At 41.6% G+C, this 12,882-nt stretch overlaps 1 protein-coding gene across 2 annotated transcripts in view; it reads left to right on the plus strand.

Annotated features, from left to right (window-relative positions):
• The window catches only part of ARID5B (AT-rich interaction domain 5B), a 189,170-nt gene that overhangs the window by 17,190 nt on the left and 159,098 nt on the right, over positions 1-12,882 (plus strand). The window lies entirely within an intron of this gene.

Consider the following 12,882-nt stretch of genomic DNA (forward strand, 5'->3'; position numbering starts at 1 on the left):
TAGCCGTTGACCTTGACCTCCCTGGTTCCTTGCCGAGCTGCATGGGCTTCTCCACAGGCCAGCTCCAGTGTGGCAGTTGACTTCCCTCACCGTGTGTGAGCCAGCCAGGAGCCACAGTCCTTTGGTAAACTAATCTCAGAGTTGAAATCCCATCACTTTTGCCTAGGTCTGTTTGTTAGATCTGGGACATTATGTCCTGCCCATATTCAAGGGAAGGGGATCACACAAGGGCATGAATACAAGGAGGTGGGTGGGGATCACTGGGTGTCCTTTTAGAGGCTGCCCGCTACAATCAGCGGTGGAACCAATCACCTTAGTATAAAGCTAGTCTGATGTGGATTGGAAGATAGTCTTCTTACCCTGTCTCGCTCTTTTTTTCCCCTTTTGTTGTTATTATGTATTCTCCTTGAGTGGTTCTTCCAAATACCTCCCCACTCTTCTGGGCATTTAATTATAGACGACGTACATAATAGATAGCAGACTGCTTTAATCCTTCAAATACTTGTTAGTCTTAGAGCATGTCAACAACTTATATTGGGTCTTTCTAAAACCTAATGTCATATATATATAAAAATTTATTTAGTTATTTTATTTTATTTTATTTTTGGCTGCGTCAGGTCTCAGTTGCCCCATGGCATGTGGGAATCTTAGTTTCCCGACCAGGGATCGAACCCATACCCCTGCAGTGGAAGGCGGGTTCTTTTGCCAGTGGACCACCAGGGAAGTCCCAAACCTAATGTCTTGATCAGTGAATTTGGGGCGTTTTGCTGGAAAGGACATTGCGCCTGGTGTGATGATGAGTCTGCAGAGAGAAGGGGAATGAGGACGCTGTAGCTGGTATAATTAAACAGGCTCCTAAATGCATAAAAACATAGGTATGTTTCATGCACAGTGTTTGAGGAGGGGCATTAAATCAGGTTGGCATATGTCCATGTAACTAAGTCCTAAACATCCAAATGAAAGGGATTGTTGTCCCAGGTTGTGTTTCTAACAGGTGAACCTATAGGAAACAAGGATCTCTCAGCCACTCTTCAACTCTGTGCGTATGTCAGGGAGCAGCTGGCCTTCCATCTTTTAAATTCCGTGGAAATTATCTGTTTCATGGGAAAACTCAACTGTTCCTCTTTCAGGGAAGATGCAACTTGGTTTTAGATAAAGTGCTTAAAACACACCTATGTAGGCATTAAAGGTTTGAGAAAAGGGTGGCATTAAGCAGATTCTGGTCAATTATTTTTTAATATCTTTTCCCAGTCTGTTGATTCTCTTTTCACTTTTTATTTATTTATTTATTTGGCCATGCCACACGGCATGCGGGATCTTAGTTCCCTGACCAGGGATCGAACCCATGCCCCCTGTAGTGGAAGTGCGGAATCCTAACCACTGGGCTGCTGGGGAATTCCCAGATTCTGGTCAGTTTTTAATAATGGAAATTGATTTATGGGGTAGCTTCCATGCGAAACCTGCCAGAAACTTAGAGAAAAGGAGTCCGGATTCAAATTTAGAAGCATGTATCAGCTATAGGATATATGTATGCTATGTGCTTTTTCTTTCACCTTGAATTTGACAACATACCACGTCCCTCCCAGTGCCTTTGTATCCTGTTCCCTCTCCGTGCAGATTTTATTATCTGGCCCCCCACTCCCCTCTCTGCCAACACACACACACACGTACCCTAACCCCACACACAACTGTAGGATCCAGGAAGGTACGGATTTTTATTTGTTTTAATTTCTGACTATGATCCCAGTGCCTGACATATAGTTAGTGCTCAATAAATATTTGTTGAATGAATGAGCTCACTTATGACAGTTTCTCATTGTATAAATCACACTTAGCTGAGGACTGTGCTTTACTGTATGTGTCCTGTGTCCCCCACCCCCGCTAGACTGCAGTTCTTCCCCAGCCCCCTGCTGTTCCTAGTGCCTTGCGCAGCTCAGAGTAGATGTTCCGGACGTTGAAAGTGAAAGAATGAATGGATTCTCTGGCAAAGGAGACTAGAGAGAGAGTAACCTTCGCTTCTAGGCAAGTAACAGGAGCCCTGGGCACTGCCCATTTCTGAAGGGCAGCACCCGTGTCTTCTTCATCCTTCTCTCTGCATGGCTGGTTCCCAGTCCAATGCCTGGCACAGAGCAGAGTCAGTGCAGGTTAATTGGATCAGATTGAGTTGAGTTGGGGGAAAAGCTCAAACAAAATCCCTCCTGACAGTAGCACTGGATGAAGCTCAGCTTGTGATAGCTCCTTCTGGATTCCCTTTTGCAACTGTTTTGTCGGAATGCCCAGTAGCATTCATCCACTCATTCGTTCATTCACGCATTCAGCTCCTCCTGGTGGTCTACGGAATATCAGAAGATGTGGAAGGCAAGTTACAGCCCCGCCTTCAGAAAGCTTACCTTGAGGGAAACTTGGGCTTTATTCTCTGGTTTGTACCGCCTCACTGAGGTGGCAGGGAGTTGGAATCAGGCAGCCATAGTTGCTCGTGTCTGTCCTCTGTGTTGGCCTCCACACCACAGTCTTTGAACAGGAGTAGAAAGGTCACCAACTGTGGTTGCAAATTGGCTCTTATATTAATCCTGGCTTATTCAGAAACACTCAATATTTTTCCAAACTGAGTTTAGAGCTTTTGACTGAAGCCTGAATCAGTTACTGTGTCAGAGCATATCACTGGTATGGGAAAAGCTAGAACTGTAAAATACAAAGCCCCTTTTAAGTAATCCAATATAGGATAATTACATTATTAAATAAAGCCGTGGGTCTCAAATTATTCCACTGCCCTTGTACATGTGAGGATAATAATGTGAACTGTGCTAAGTGAACAAAGTGAAAAAAAATGTTTAACAAGAGGGAGCACGTCTAAATCATATGTTTATGTTTAAATAAAGGCTCCAGAAAACAGGAAGATTTACTTGGTTTCTACATTAAAATGTGCTAAATAGGCGTAAGGCTTTCGCTGACTCTCTGTGAAGACTGCTCTTCTCATTAATGACAGCAGTATACCAAGGTGCTGTGCACGATCACCAATAACCTTGACTCTTCAGTCGGCTCCCACCATGATTTTCATAGACCAACAGGGGCAATGAATTTCCTTCTTCCTTTTAGGGTCTTGATTGAATACGGGCCCTGCTGAACTTCGTACCTGGGCAGTGTGCCGTATGCCTGTAAAACTAGGTGGAAAAAAGGTCAGCAGATGTAAAAGTAATGGTTTGAAGCCACTCACCATATTAGAACATCTCGGTTGGGTGGTGGTTGAGTTTGGGTTTTATGGTTACTGTTTTTGCTTTTAGAGAATGTTCTCATAGGTAACTCAGCTGCGCGTTAACCCTGGAATTGGCCTCATTTATCTTCTTTTGTTTCTGTTTTAATGGCCAGAGCTAAGTATGTGGGGGCCAAGCTAGTTTTTATTATGGCGACCTGAAAGTAGTTAAAAAATAGACTGTGATGTTAACACCCTATTAATTTGGCTAAAGGAAGGGTAGGCTGGCTCAACCATTGACTTAAGGCATCTTCTCTACATATCACATGCTTGCCTGTTTAGAGAGGATGCTGGGATGCATTTTCTTGATTTCTGTGTAAATTTATTTTTAATCTTAGGGAGGAAAGAAGATGCATGCGTAGTAAATCCAAAAGGAAAGAAATGGAACTGGGAATTAATGAGAGGATGTTTCTGGGGCTTTCTTTAGAGTGGGCCTTCTGGTCATGGGAGCAGGCTGCATCCTAACAGGTTTTAGATTAGCGAGTATTAAAAATGTTTTTAGGAATATTAAAATACTTAGGGTTTTTGAATTACTTATTTGATACTCAAATGCCTTTGGCTGTGCCATGAAGGATGGTCACATTACGTTTGACAAATCGCTGCTCAGAGCAGTCTTCTGTTTGCTTACTCCCTGTAATTGCACCAGGATGGATTTCCAAAATTCACCAAGCCACAAGCATCACCCCAGTGTCTGGTGAGGGGGAGGGAAAAGGCTGGAAGAGAAGGGGCTGGCTTGGGAAATTGGAACCCAATACGCTAATCAGCCTCCGTGGCAAATCCATTTCATCGTGTTAAGGGAGTCACGTTAACCCTTAGCAAACCTGAGAGGATTCCTGCGTCGCTCAGACAACAGGAAAGCCTTCACATTTTTAACTAGTGCGTGTAGTCTTACTTTGGGGGCAAAACCAAAATACAAATGAAAAAATTACAAATCTTTTTGTCCCCAAATGACCTTGAGCCCCAGCCACCCCAGGAAATTGCTGGGAGATGGGGAAGGTTCACTTATCCCAGGATAGGAGTAGGTTGGGGTGTTACTACTATAAAGGCTTAGAGACCAATTTCCCAGAGAAATGATAGGCTTAACAAGCTGGTTTCTGGTTCTACTTCAGTTTTATCATCTCTGAAATGGGCCTGAGGAGACCTACCTCAGCGAGTCCTCATGGGGATTAGATAAGATGATGTCTGTTAAATTCATAGATGAACGTCTGGGTAGAGTAAAGCACCTCAGAGTTTGCCACCGCTGTATCCTTGAGGGTTAAGGAGAAGCCCAGACATTCTTAATTGCTTTCCGGCCCACCCTTGGCCTTGGAGGTACCCAGCAGGAGCTCCAGGGATATTATTGTCCCCAGACAAAGAATTAAGAGGCGTAAAGAACATGCACAGTTCCTTGCAGGTGACATCTGAAGATCGCTCACCCTCCTTCCCTCATTTTCACTTAAAGTGATGTTACGTAATAACAGTAATAGCCATCATTTCTTAGATGCCTGTGTTGACAGTTGTACTAGAACTACTCCAACAGCCTAGTTACCCTGTGAGGTGGGTTCTTTTATCTGATTCCCCCCGCCCTTTTTTTAAATGAGACCTTGGTGAGATAATGTCACGTCCCAAGATTAACATTGACATTAAACACAGTAGAGCCACCTTTGAACCCGGGTCCACGAGACTCAGAAGCCAGTGCTTCCTCAGCTCTCAGTTTCCCCCAGCGTGGGACATCCAGACAGGGGGACCATTAAAAATAAATACTTGTTGTATGCTTTGGGCCCAGCACAATCCATGGCTCCTTGGGAGGTACAAGAGAAGTAAAAGTTAAACGTCCTCGCCGCTAAAAAGTCTCTGCAATTCTGGTGTTTATTGTAGGAGAGAGAATTATGCAATTCAGAATCAAATACTGACACCTAACAAAGATTTAACATTATGTCACAGGTAATAAGCACAGTAATTCCCAGTTCGGGGACCAAGTTAGTGTTGATATCATTTTATTTTGCCGAGTAAGGACGTTAAAAAGCAGCTACCAGCATCCATTACCATCCTCATTTTAGAGGAAAAAAAGATTATTGTAACACCAGTTGAAAGGAAGAGAGGTGAAGTCCTAAATAGCAGGTGTGCAGGGAGCCTCTCCAGATCAGCGCTGCACCCTTCTCTCTGTCCTGGAGGCCCCCTGTGTGGCTCCAGTAACAGAGCTCCTGGGACCAGGGGCTTCCAGTGCCGTTCCCCCACAGAAGAGGGAGGGAGGAAGGAGAATGAAGGCAAGTGTTTATTCCCTGTCCTTACATGGGAGGTTCCCCCAGGCTGTTGGTGTCCCTCTAAGGAAGAGTCACAGCCACTGGTAGAAGGATCTGCTGGTAACCATCCCCCGCCCTTTTGACGATTTCACCCAGGAGTGGTGATGGCTGAGATGCTGTTAGCCCAGGTTCCTGCATTACCGCTCTCTTAGGGTTCTTTTATATCCCACCAACATCTTTGTCATTAGTCCCTTTGTAAAACCCTCCTTGGATTATCATTACTCAACTGTTCCATGTCTTTCCTGTTGGGATCCTGGCTGATACAAGGGTAGTCCTTGAAATCTAGCATATTTAGCTTCTTGAAATACTCACTGTGTTGTCTTCATTTTTCTCATTTCATTTTTCTCATTTCACCACTGACCAGTGAAAGCTTCATCTTGTTGACCCACATTACCATTCTCTTTTGCCAGACCTTCTTGGACCTCTGATTGGCAACCACGTGCCTGCAGAGTGAAACCTTTTACTCACTTTGTAGATGTCCTGTTAGCAGAACATACTAATGTGTAACAGGGAGAGTCATGGGGCAGATGGTACCTTGAATATCAGGTATCTGAGGGAGGCTTGCGAGCAATGGAAGTGGCTAACGCAGCCAGGCCCAACAGGACACTTTCTTCCCCTTGCCTGAGTCCATTGGTGCAAAACCCCAGGATGTTTGGGGACAATTAAGGTGAATATGCCGTGTTTTCCTGTTTTCATTCTACGCCCGCACCCCGCTCGCCAACCCCTCTGATAATACACATATGTGTTTATTGTCCTTTGGGCTCCATTAACATAGCTGAACATGGCTGTCCTCAGCAATGGTCTGTTATTGGGTACCACGTGGTGCTGTAGGGAAGGTTCCGTTCATGTCTTCTCTCCTGAGGAATGATATATTAATAAAAAATATATATATAGGTTTAGCTCTGTTTAACAGAGACCCAGAATTAAAGCTGCTTAAATAAGTTGGGAGTTCAAAATCTCTCATGTCACAGCCTATGGGTAAGTGTTTCAGGGTTAGTATGATGGCTGGGTTCTACGAAGTCATCTAGAGACCTGACTCCCTCTAGCGTTTTCTCCTGAGAGATGTGCCTTTATTTGTATGATCCAAAGGCATATCCATCCCCTCTGAGGGCCTGACCTGGAAGTTGCGCACATCACTGGTACATCCCATTGGTCAAAACTTGGTCACATGGCCGCATCTGGCTGTAAGGGAAGCAGGGAAGTGGTGTCTGTTTCTGTGCCGAGCAAATTAGCAGTCTGTTACTAAAGATGAAAGGAAGAATAGATGTGGGCAAAAAGTTAACCACAGTTGGGGAGTATTAAATTCTTCTTGTGTCAACTAAGCTCTTTTCTTACACATAAGCCAAGTTGGTAGTACAGTTCCGCTGAATTTGAGTTGACTCTTGAGACATCTAAATTGAGGACTGGACAAAGGACTGGAGTCTGGATGAAGGTTTGAACCAACTAGTTGGAACCAAACGACAGAACGTAGTCATGGCCTTAGAGAGTAACATTGGAATCTCCATGGAGAATGACTTCTTCAAGGAGTGATATGCAGAGAAGGAAGACTGGACCCAGACAGCATATAAAGATAAATGTTTCCTACATTTTTCCTGTAGGGAAATAGAATGAGGAAGGAGAGAAGTTGAACAAAGCAAGGGAATGTAGAGGTGTTTGGCGTTGGGTAGGTATGTTTCATGGGCCACTGAGTATCTGTACGCTTGTGAGCAAAGCCACTGGCTCTTTGTTCCAACTATCTTTTCAAGGATGTTTGTATAGTGAACGGCCCTGGAAGATGGAGCTAGTGCCTTCCTCCAGAACAAAGGGCAGACATACTTACTGATCAGTATTAAAAGATTTGGGTTGCCTATGCTTGGGGTTCTTCTCCTGAAATGCACCCCACTCTGTAGACACATATCATCTAGCCCTCTTGGTATCTCTTTTTGGGAATTGATTATCAAAGATCCAACACAAATGCTGATACTTTGACTACAGCTATTTCTGTGAGCTATAAACCATCGTTTGTCTCTGATCAGGAGTCTGTGTCCTCTGCAAGCATCCATGAAACTGTGACAAGCTAACTTACAAGTTTGAAAGTAGAGTAAAATCTCAGATTCTTCACAGTTCTTAACAAGAGGGAGAGTTTCAAGTCAAAGGTAGAGTTGTTCATTATTAAATTGTTACTAAGACATTAAGCAAAGTTAAAATAAGAACAGCCTTGGTTAGTGATATAGTGGTTTACAAAGTTTTTGGACTCAAGACCCTTTATACTCAAATTATCTAGGACCACAAAGGAGCTTTGATTTATGTGGGTTATATCTACTGGTATTAGAAATTAAAACTTAAAATGATTTTAAATGCTTACTAATTTATTTAAAAATAAAGTGACATTTATATGCCAAAAACATGAACGTCAAGCTGACCCTCACACTTTATGTAAAACTAAGTCAAAATGGATTATACTTCTCAATGTAAAACTATAAAACTTTCGGAAGAAAACAAAGTAGAAATTCTTCATGACCAGGAATTAGGCAAAGAGTTCATAGATATAACAGTAAGACCACAATTCATAGAAGAAAAACACTGACCAATTGGACTTGATCAAAGTATGAAACTTTCATTTTGTGAAACACGCTGTTAAAAGAGTGAAAAGACAAGCTATAGAACAGGAGAAAATATTTTCAAGCCCCATATCTGGTAAAAGACCTGTATCAAGAGGGTACAAGAGCTCTCAAAACTCAACGGTAAGAAAACAGACAACCCAATGTTTAAAACTGGGTAAAAGACTTAAACACACACTTCATCAGAAAGGATATACGGATGGCAAATTAGCACCTGAAAAGATGTTCAACATCTTCAGCCATTAGGGAAATGAAAATTAAAAACATGATCAGAAACCACTACGTACATATTAAAGTGGCAATAATAAATTAACGGTGACAGTATCAAGTGCTGGTAAGGATGGGGGACAACTGGAACTCTCCTACATTGCTGGTTGGAATGCAAAATGTTACAGCCACTCTGGAAAACAGTTGTCCAGCTTCTGCAAAATTAAATATGTACTTACTATATGACTCAACAATCCCTCTCCTAGGTATTTACTCTAGAGAACTGAAAATGTATGTTCACACGAAAACTTGTACATGAATATTTATAGCAGCTCTATTTGTAATCGCCAAAATTGGAAACAACCCAGTGTCTGTCAATGGGACAGATCCATAACGTGAGGTACTACTCAGCAGAAAAAAAGGAACAAGCTGTTGATATAGACAGCAGCATGGGTGGCTCTCAAAGGCATTATGCTAAGTGAAAGAAGCAGCCTTAAAAGATTTCATACTGTGAGATTTAATCTATATGACATTTTGTAAAAGAGAAAACTATACCAAGCACAGATCAGTAGTTGCCATGTGTACTATGGTATACATAGAACTGTACATAAAAAAAGGAAAATTTACTGTAAATTAATTTTTAAAAATATTAATACAATGAAAATGGGAATATAAAGCCATCATGTAAATGTAACACATTTTAATGAAAATTAACCTTATTTTCAAAAACAAAGAAAATTAGTAAGAACAGTGGCATTGTTTTACATTTTTGTAAATTTCTTTACTGTCGGGCTTAATAGAGACAGCTGTATTCTCGTATCTCCTTCTGTATTCACTCTTTTGCCATACCATCTGTCTTGTAGTTGCTGGAAAACCCCACTATACACTTGAAAAAGCAAATAATTTCTTGGTATTATTATGATCATTGTTTTGCCCTGTGGACCACCTGAAATAGTCTTGGGGATTCCCCAGGGTTCCTGAGCCACACTTTGAGAACCACTGATATATAATGTACTGTCCCAAATTTCAGTCATTTTCATAGCATCTTGACTTTTTTTTTGCCATACCCACATCTACTGGGTTTATTTAATGGCTTTGTTCAAACCGATCCATTGTTTTTTAACTAAAATTTATTTAAAGAGGAAACTTCTATATCTCCTATAAATGGGAAACCAGTACCACTTCCCCATAAGTGGAAAGTTACCACAAAAATAAATAAGCAATGAGTAACTTACATTAAATATTAAAAGGTTTATCCATGAACCATCTATACTCATCTCTGTGTGGCACTCTTTGGAAAACACTAATTCAGAGAAGCAATGACAGTGATGGCAGCTAAATCCGATGTACCACTTCATTTATGTTAACACATTTAACCCTCACCATTACTGTCAGAGATAGACAGTATCATTAACATTTTTTAAAAACATACGTTTAAAAAAATGGAAGCACAGGGAAGTGAAAGAAGTTGCCCAGTATTCCCCAGGGAGTAAATGGCAGGGCTGGGATTTGAACCCAGGCAGTCTGGCTCCAGAGTCCAGGATGAATGCTGTGTTGGCCAGTAGGAAACCTGGATTCCTGTCCAAGTTCTGCCTGAAGTTGGCAGTCGGACATGTCACTGAGCCTTACTGTCCTCATCATTGAAGTGAGGGAGGTGGGATAAACTAGGGTGTGGGCGTTTATTTAAATGGTGGGTGCCTGCCGGAGGGTCCAGGCAGGTAAAGGAACGGTGTGGACTGAGTGTAAGGAGATAGGAACGGTGGGATCAGTGGCAGACTAGAGAACTTGCATCTCATCTAAAGAAAGCAACCTCTACTCAGTTTCAACTTTTTTGTTTTGATGGGTTTTTTTGTTCTTTTTTTCCCCAGATAACCCTTTATTTTCTTTTATAAGAGAAGATAGAAGTCAGGAGACTTTGTGTAAAGTTTCCCAATTGGTTTTTTAAAAAGTAATTAATTAATTTTTGGCTGCATTGGGTCTTCGTTGCTGGGCACGGACTTTCTCTAGTTGCGGCGAGCAGGGGCTGCTCTTTGTCGCAGTGCACAGGCTTCTTATTGTGGTGGCTTCTCTTGTTGCGGAGCACGGGCTCTAGGCATGTGGGCTTCAGTAGTTGTGGCATGTGGGCTCAGTAGTTGTGGCTCGTGGGCTCAGTAGTTGTGGCTCGCGGGCTCTAGAGTGCAGGCTCAGTAGTTGTGGCGCATGGGCTTAGTTGCTTTGCGGCATGTGGGATCTTCCTGGACCAGGGGTCGAACCCGTGTCCCCTGCACTGGCAGGCGGATTCTTAACCACTGCGCCACCAGGGGAGTCCCAAGTTTCCCTGGGGACTTACAACACTTGGAGAGGCCAGCCGTACACATAGGCTGGCTGATACATGACTTCTTGACCAGAGGATCTCCTCTGACTTAGAGGAGTCTGTGATCGAGTACGCTGTTATTATGCAGTGGGAGAAACAAAATCCAAACGACAGAAATGGGCAGTTTGAAACAATGATGAAAGGGGATATGGACTTAGAAAGTATCCCAACGCAGCCTACATAAACATTGATTAGGCTCTGGGTTAATTGAAAAGCCAAAGTGCGTTAATAGAATAACAAGGTGTATTTCTTTGTGTTCCTTTTGGGTTGCATTAGAGTAAATCAGTGGTATTTATCCAGTGCTAATTCTCGGTTTGCAGAGAGCTAATGTAATCATGAGATGAGCTTATTGAAATTCTTTTCTTAGACATAGAGACTTGCCCAAGAATGGTGAGTATTAGGAACTTTAGTCAGCAACTGCCTCAGAATAGTAAATACGAACATGTGATTTATGCCATTGTGTGTACAAAGTAATGTTTCCTGAGACATTTTCTATATATATGTTGGCTATTTTGTTTTGGGGGTTGGTTTTTTCTTCCCCCTCCTCCGCTTATCAGATTTCCTTCTAAATCCTGGCGTTGGACAATGTTGCAGGGCCAGTTTCTCTGTGAATCCACAGTGAAACATACTGGTGGTTTCACAGTTAAGCCAAACTTGGGTTTACGGCTTATACATGTTTATTTGAATTCCTGCATTTGTTTTTATGCATTGTGTATATATTCAGAAGGTCTGTTTCAGAGAGAGAGAGAAAGGAGGGAGGACTAAACCTGTAGACTGGATCTTGAAAGATGGGTTTATTCATCAATGACATCATAAGGATTGTATTTTCTCTCGGTTAATAAACTATTTGTTTGGCGGGTGTTGGAAGCCAGCCAGAGCTAGTCATGCCATTTCTTGGAAAAGTTCTGAAGCAACTGGTAATTGAAATGATAATCATTTGATCATAGTTAGAGCTATTTGAAAATAACACTCATCTCCAAACTTGTCTCTTCTAGGGAACCATATTTGGTAAAACTGTTGCCAAATTCCATCTTTGCTAATATTGAGACTTATGTACCATGATACTTAATTATTTTCCAGTATATTCTAAACTTGATTTCTGGTATGCCCTGTCCAGAAGCTGTTCCCTGTCCAGAAGCTGTTCCCATGTGCTTTGAAACAATACCCAGCCTGAATTTTTATTCTGACATTTAATAATCACCATGTAATAGCTATAAAATGCATGACAACTATAGATCTTTTATTTCGAGAGGATGGTGTAGTGAATCTGAGTGAAATCATCCATTGAAATGGTACTTTGTAATATGCCCCATTGTTTATATAAAGTATTGACATTTTTTTTTTCTTGAGCAGAGAATAAAAACGGTTTCTACTTTGTCTCCCATTTAGTGGAAGTTCATATTTAATCATGATAAGAGAAAGGATTCCATTACAAAAGTTTTACTTTTCATTTTTGATAGAGTATTTGTTATTTTGCTGCTGCCTAACAAACTCTTCTCAGAGGCAGCTTGGAACTGGATGAGGAAAAGTGAAATTTTAGATCCTACCTTAAAACATTTTTTAAAAACTGAATCCGGGGCTTCTTATTGTGGGAAGCTTATCTTAATAAACCCTTTTTTGTTTGCTTTGGAGTAGAGAGAGAGAGAGAGAGAGAGAGAGAGAGAGAGAGAGTGTGTGTGTGTGTGTGTGTGTGTGTGTGTGTGTGTGTGTGTGTAGGTGGGAGAGAAGGAGGAAAGAGTCATGTTTTACAGCAAAATTAGCCAAAATCACTTGTGAATTCCCTTTGTTTAATAGCTCAGAGACATCTTCCTGTTGTTGTTTGTCAAAAATATTTCTAAGATTTTGTAAGCTTAGGGGTTTTCACAGCTCAGCTTTTTTCAGAAATGTGAAGTAAAAGAAATGGAAGAAGTCAGTTCAAGTTGAAATGTCAAATGCTTCAAATAATTTAACTTAAAACCCAGTGAGATGATCTTCTTAAGCCTTTTCCAAAGAATCTTCGGGAAAGAGAGGCCCTCCTTTGCTCCGTGTACGGATATCTATTAAATATCTTGCTGGATTAATTCTGAGTCAGAAAAGTTGGTCGTTTCCTGGAAGCAATTAAAGGTGCTTGAAATTGAAATTTATGATCCGTAGGAGAAACTTAAGTTTCAACTACTTTTCTTAGATTCAAAGGCTTTCTCCTCACTTGCC

The sequence above is a fragment of the Delphinapterus leucas genome, chromosome 16, assembly GCF_059928025.1.
Source record: "Delphinapterus leucas isolate spDelLeu-1000000601 "Yukka" chromosome 16, BTC_Dleu_Yukka2, whole genome shotgun sequence".
Classification (NCBI taxonomy): Eukaryota; Metazoa; Chordata; class Mammalia; order Artiodactyla; family Monodontidae; genus Delphinapterus; species Delphinapterus leucas.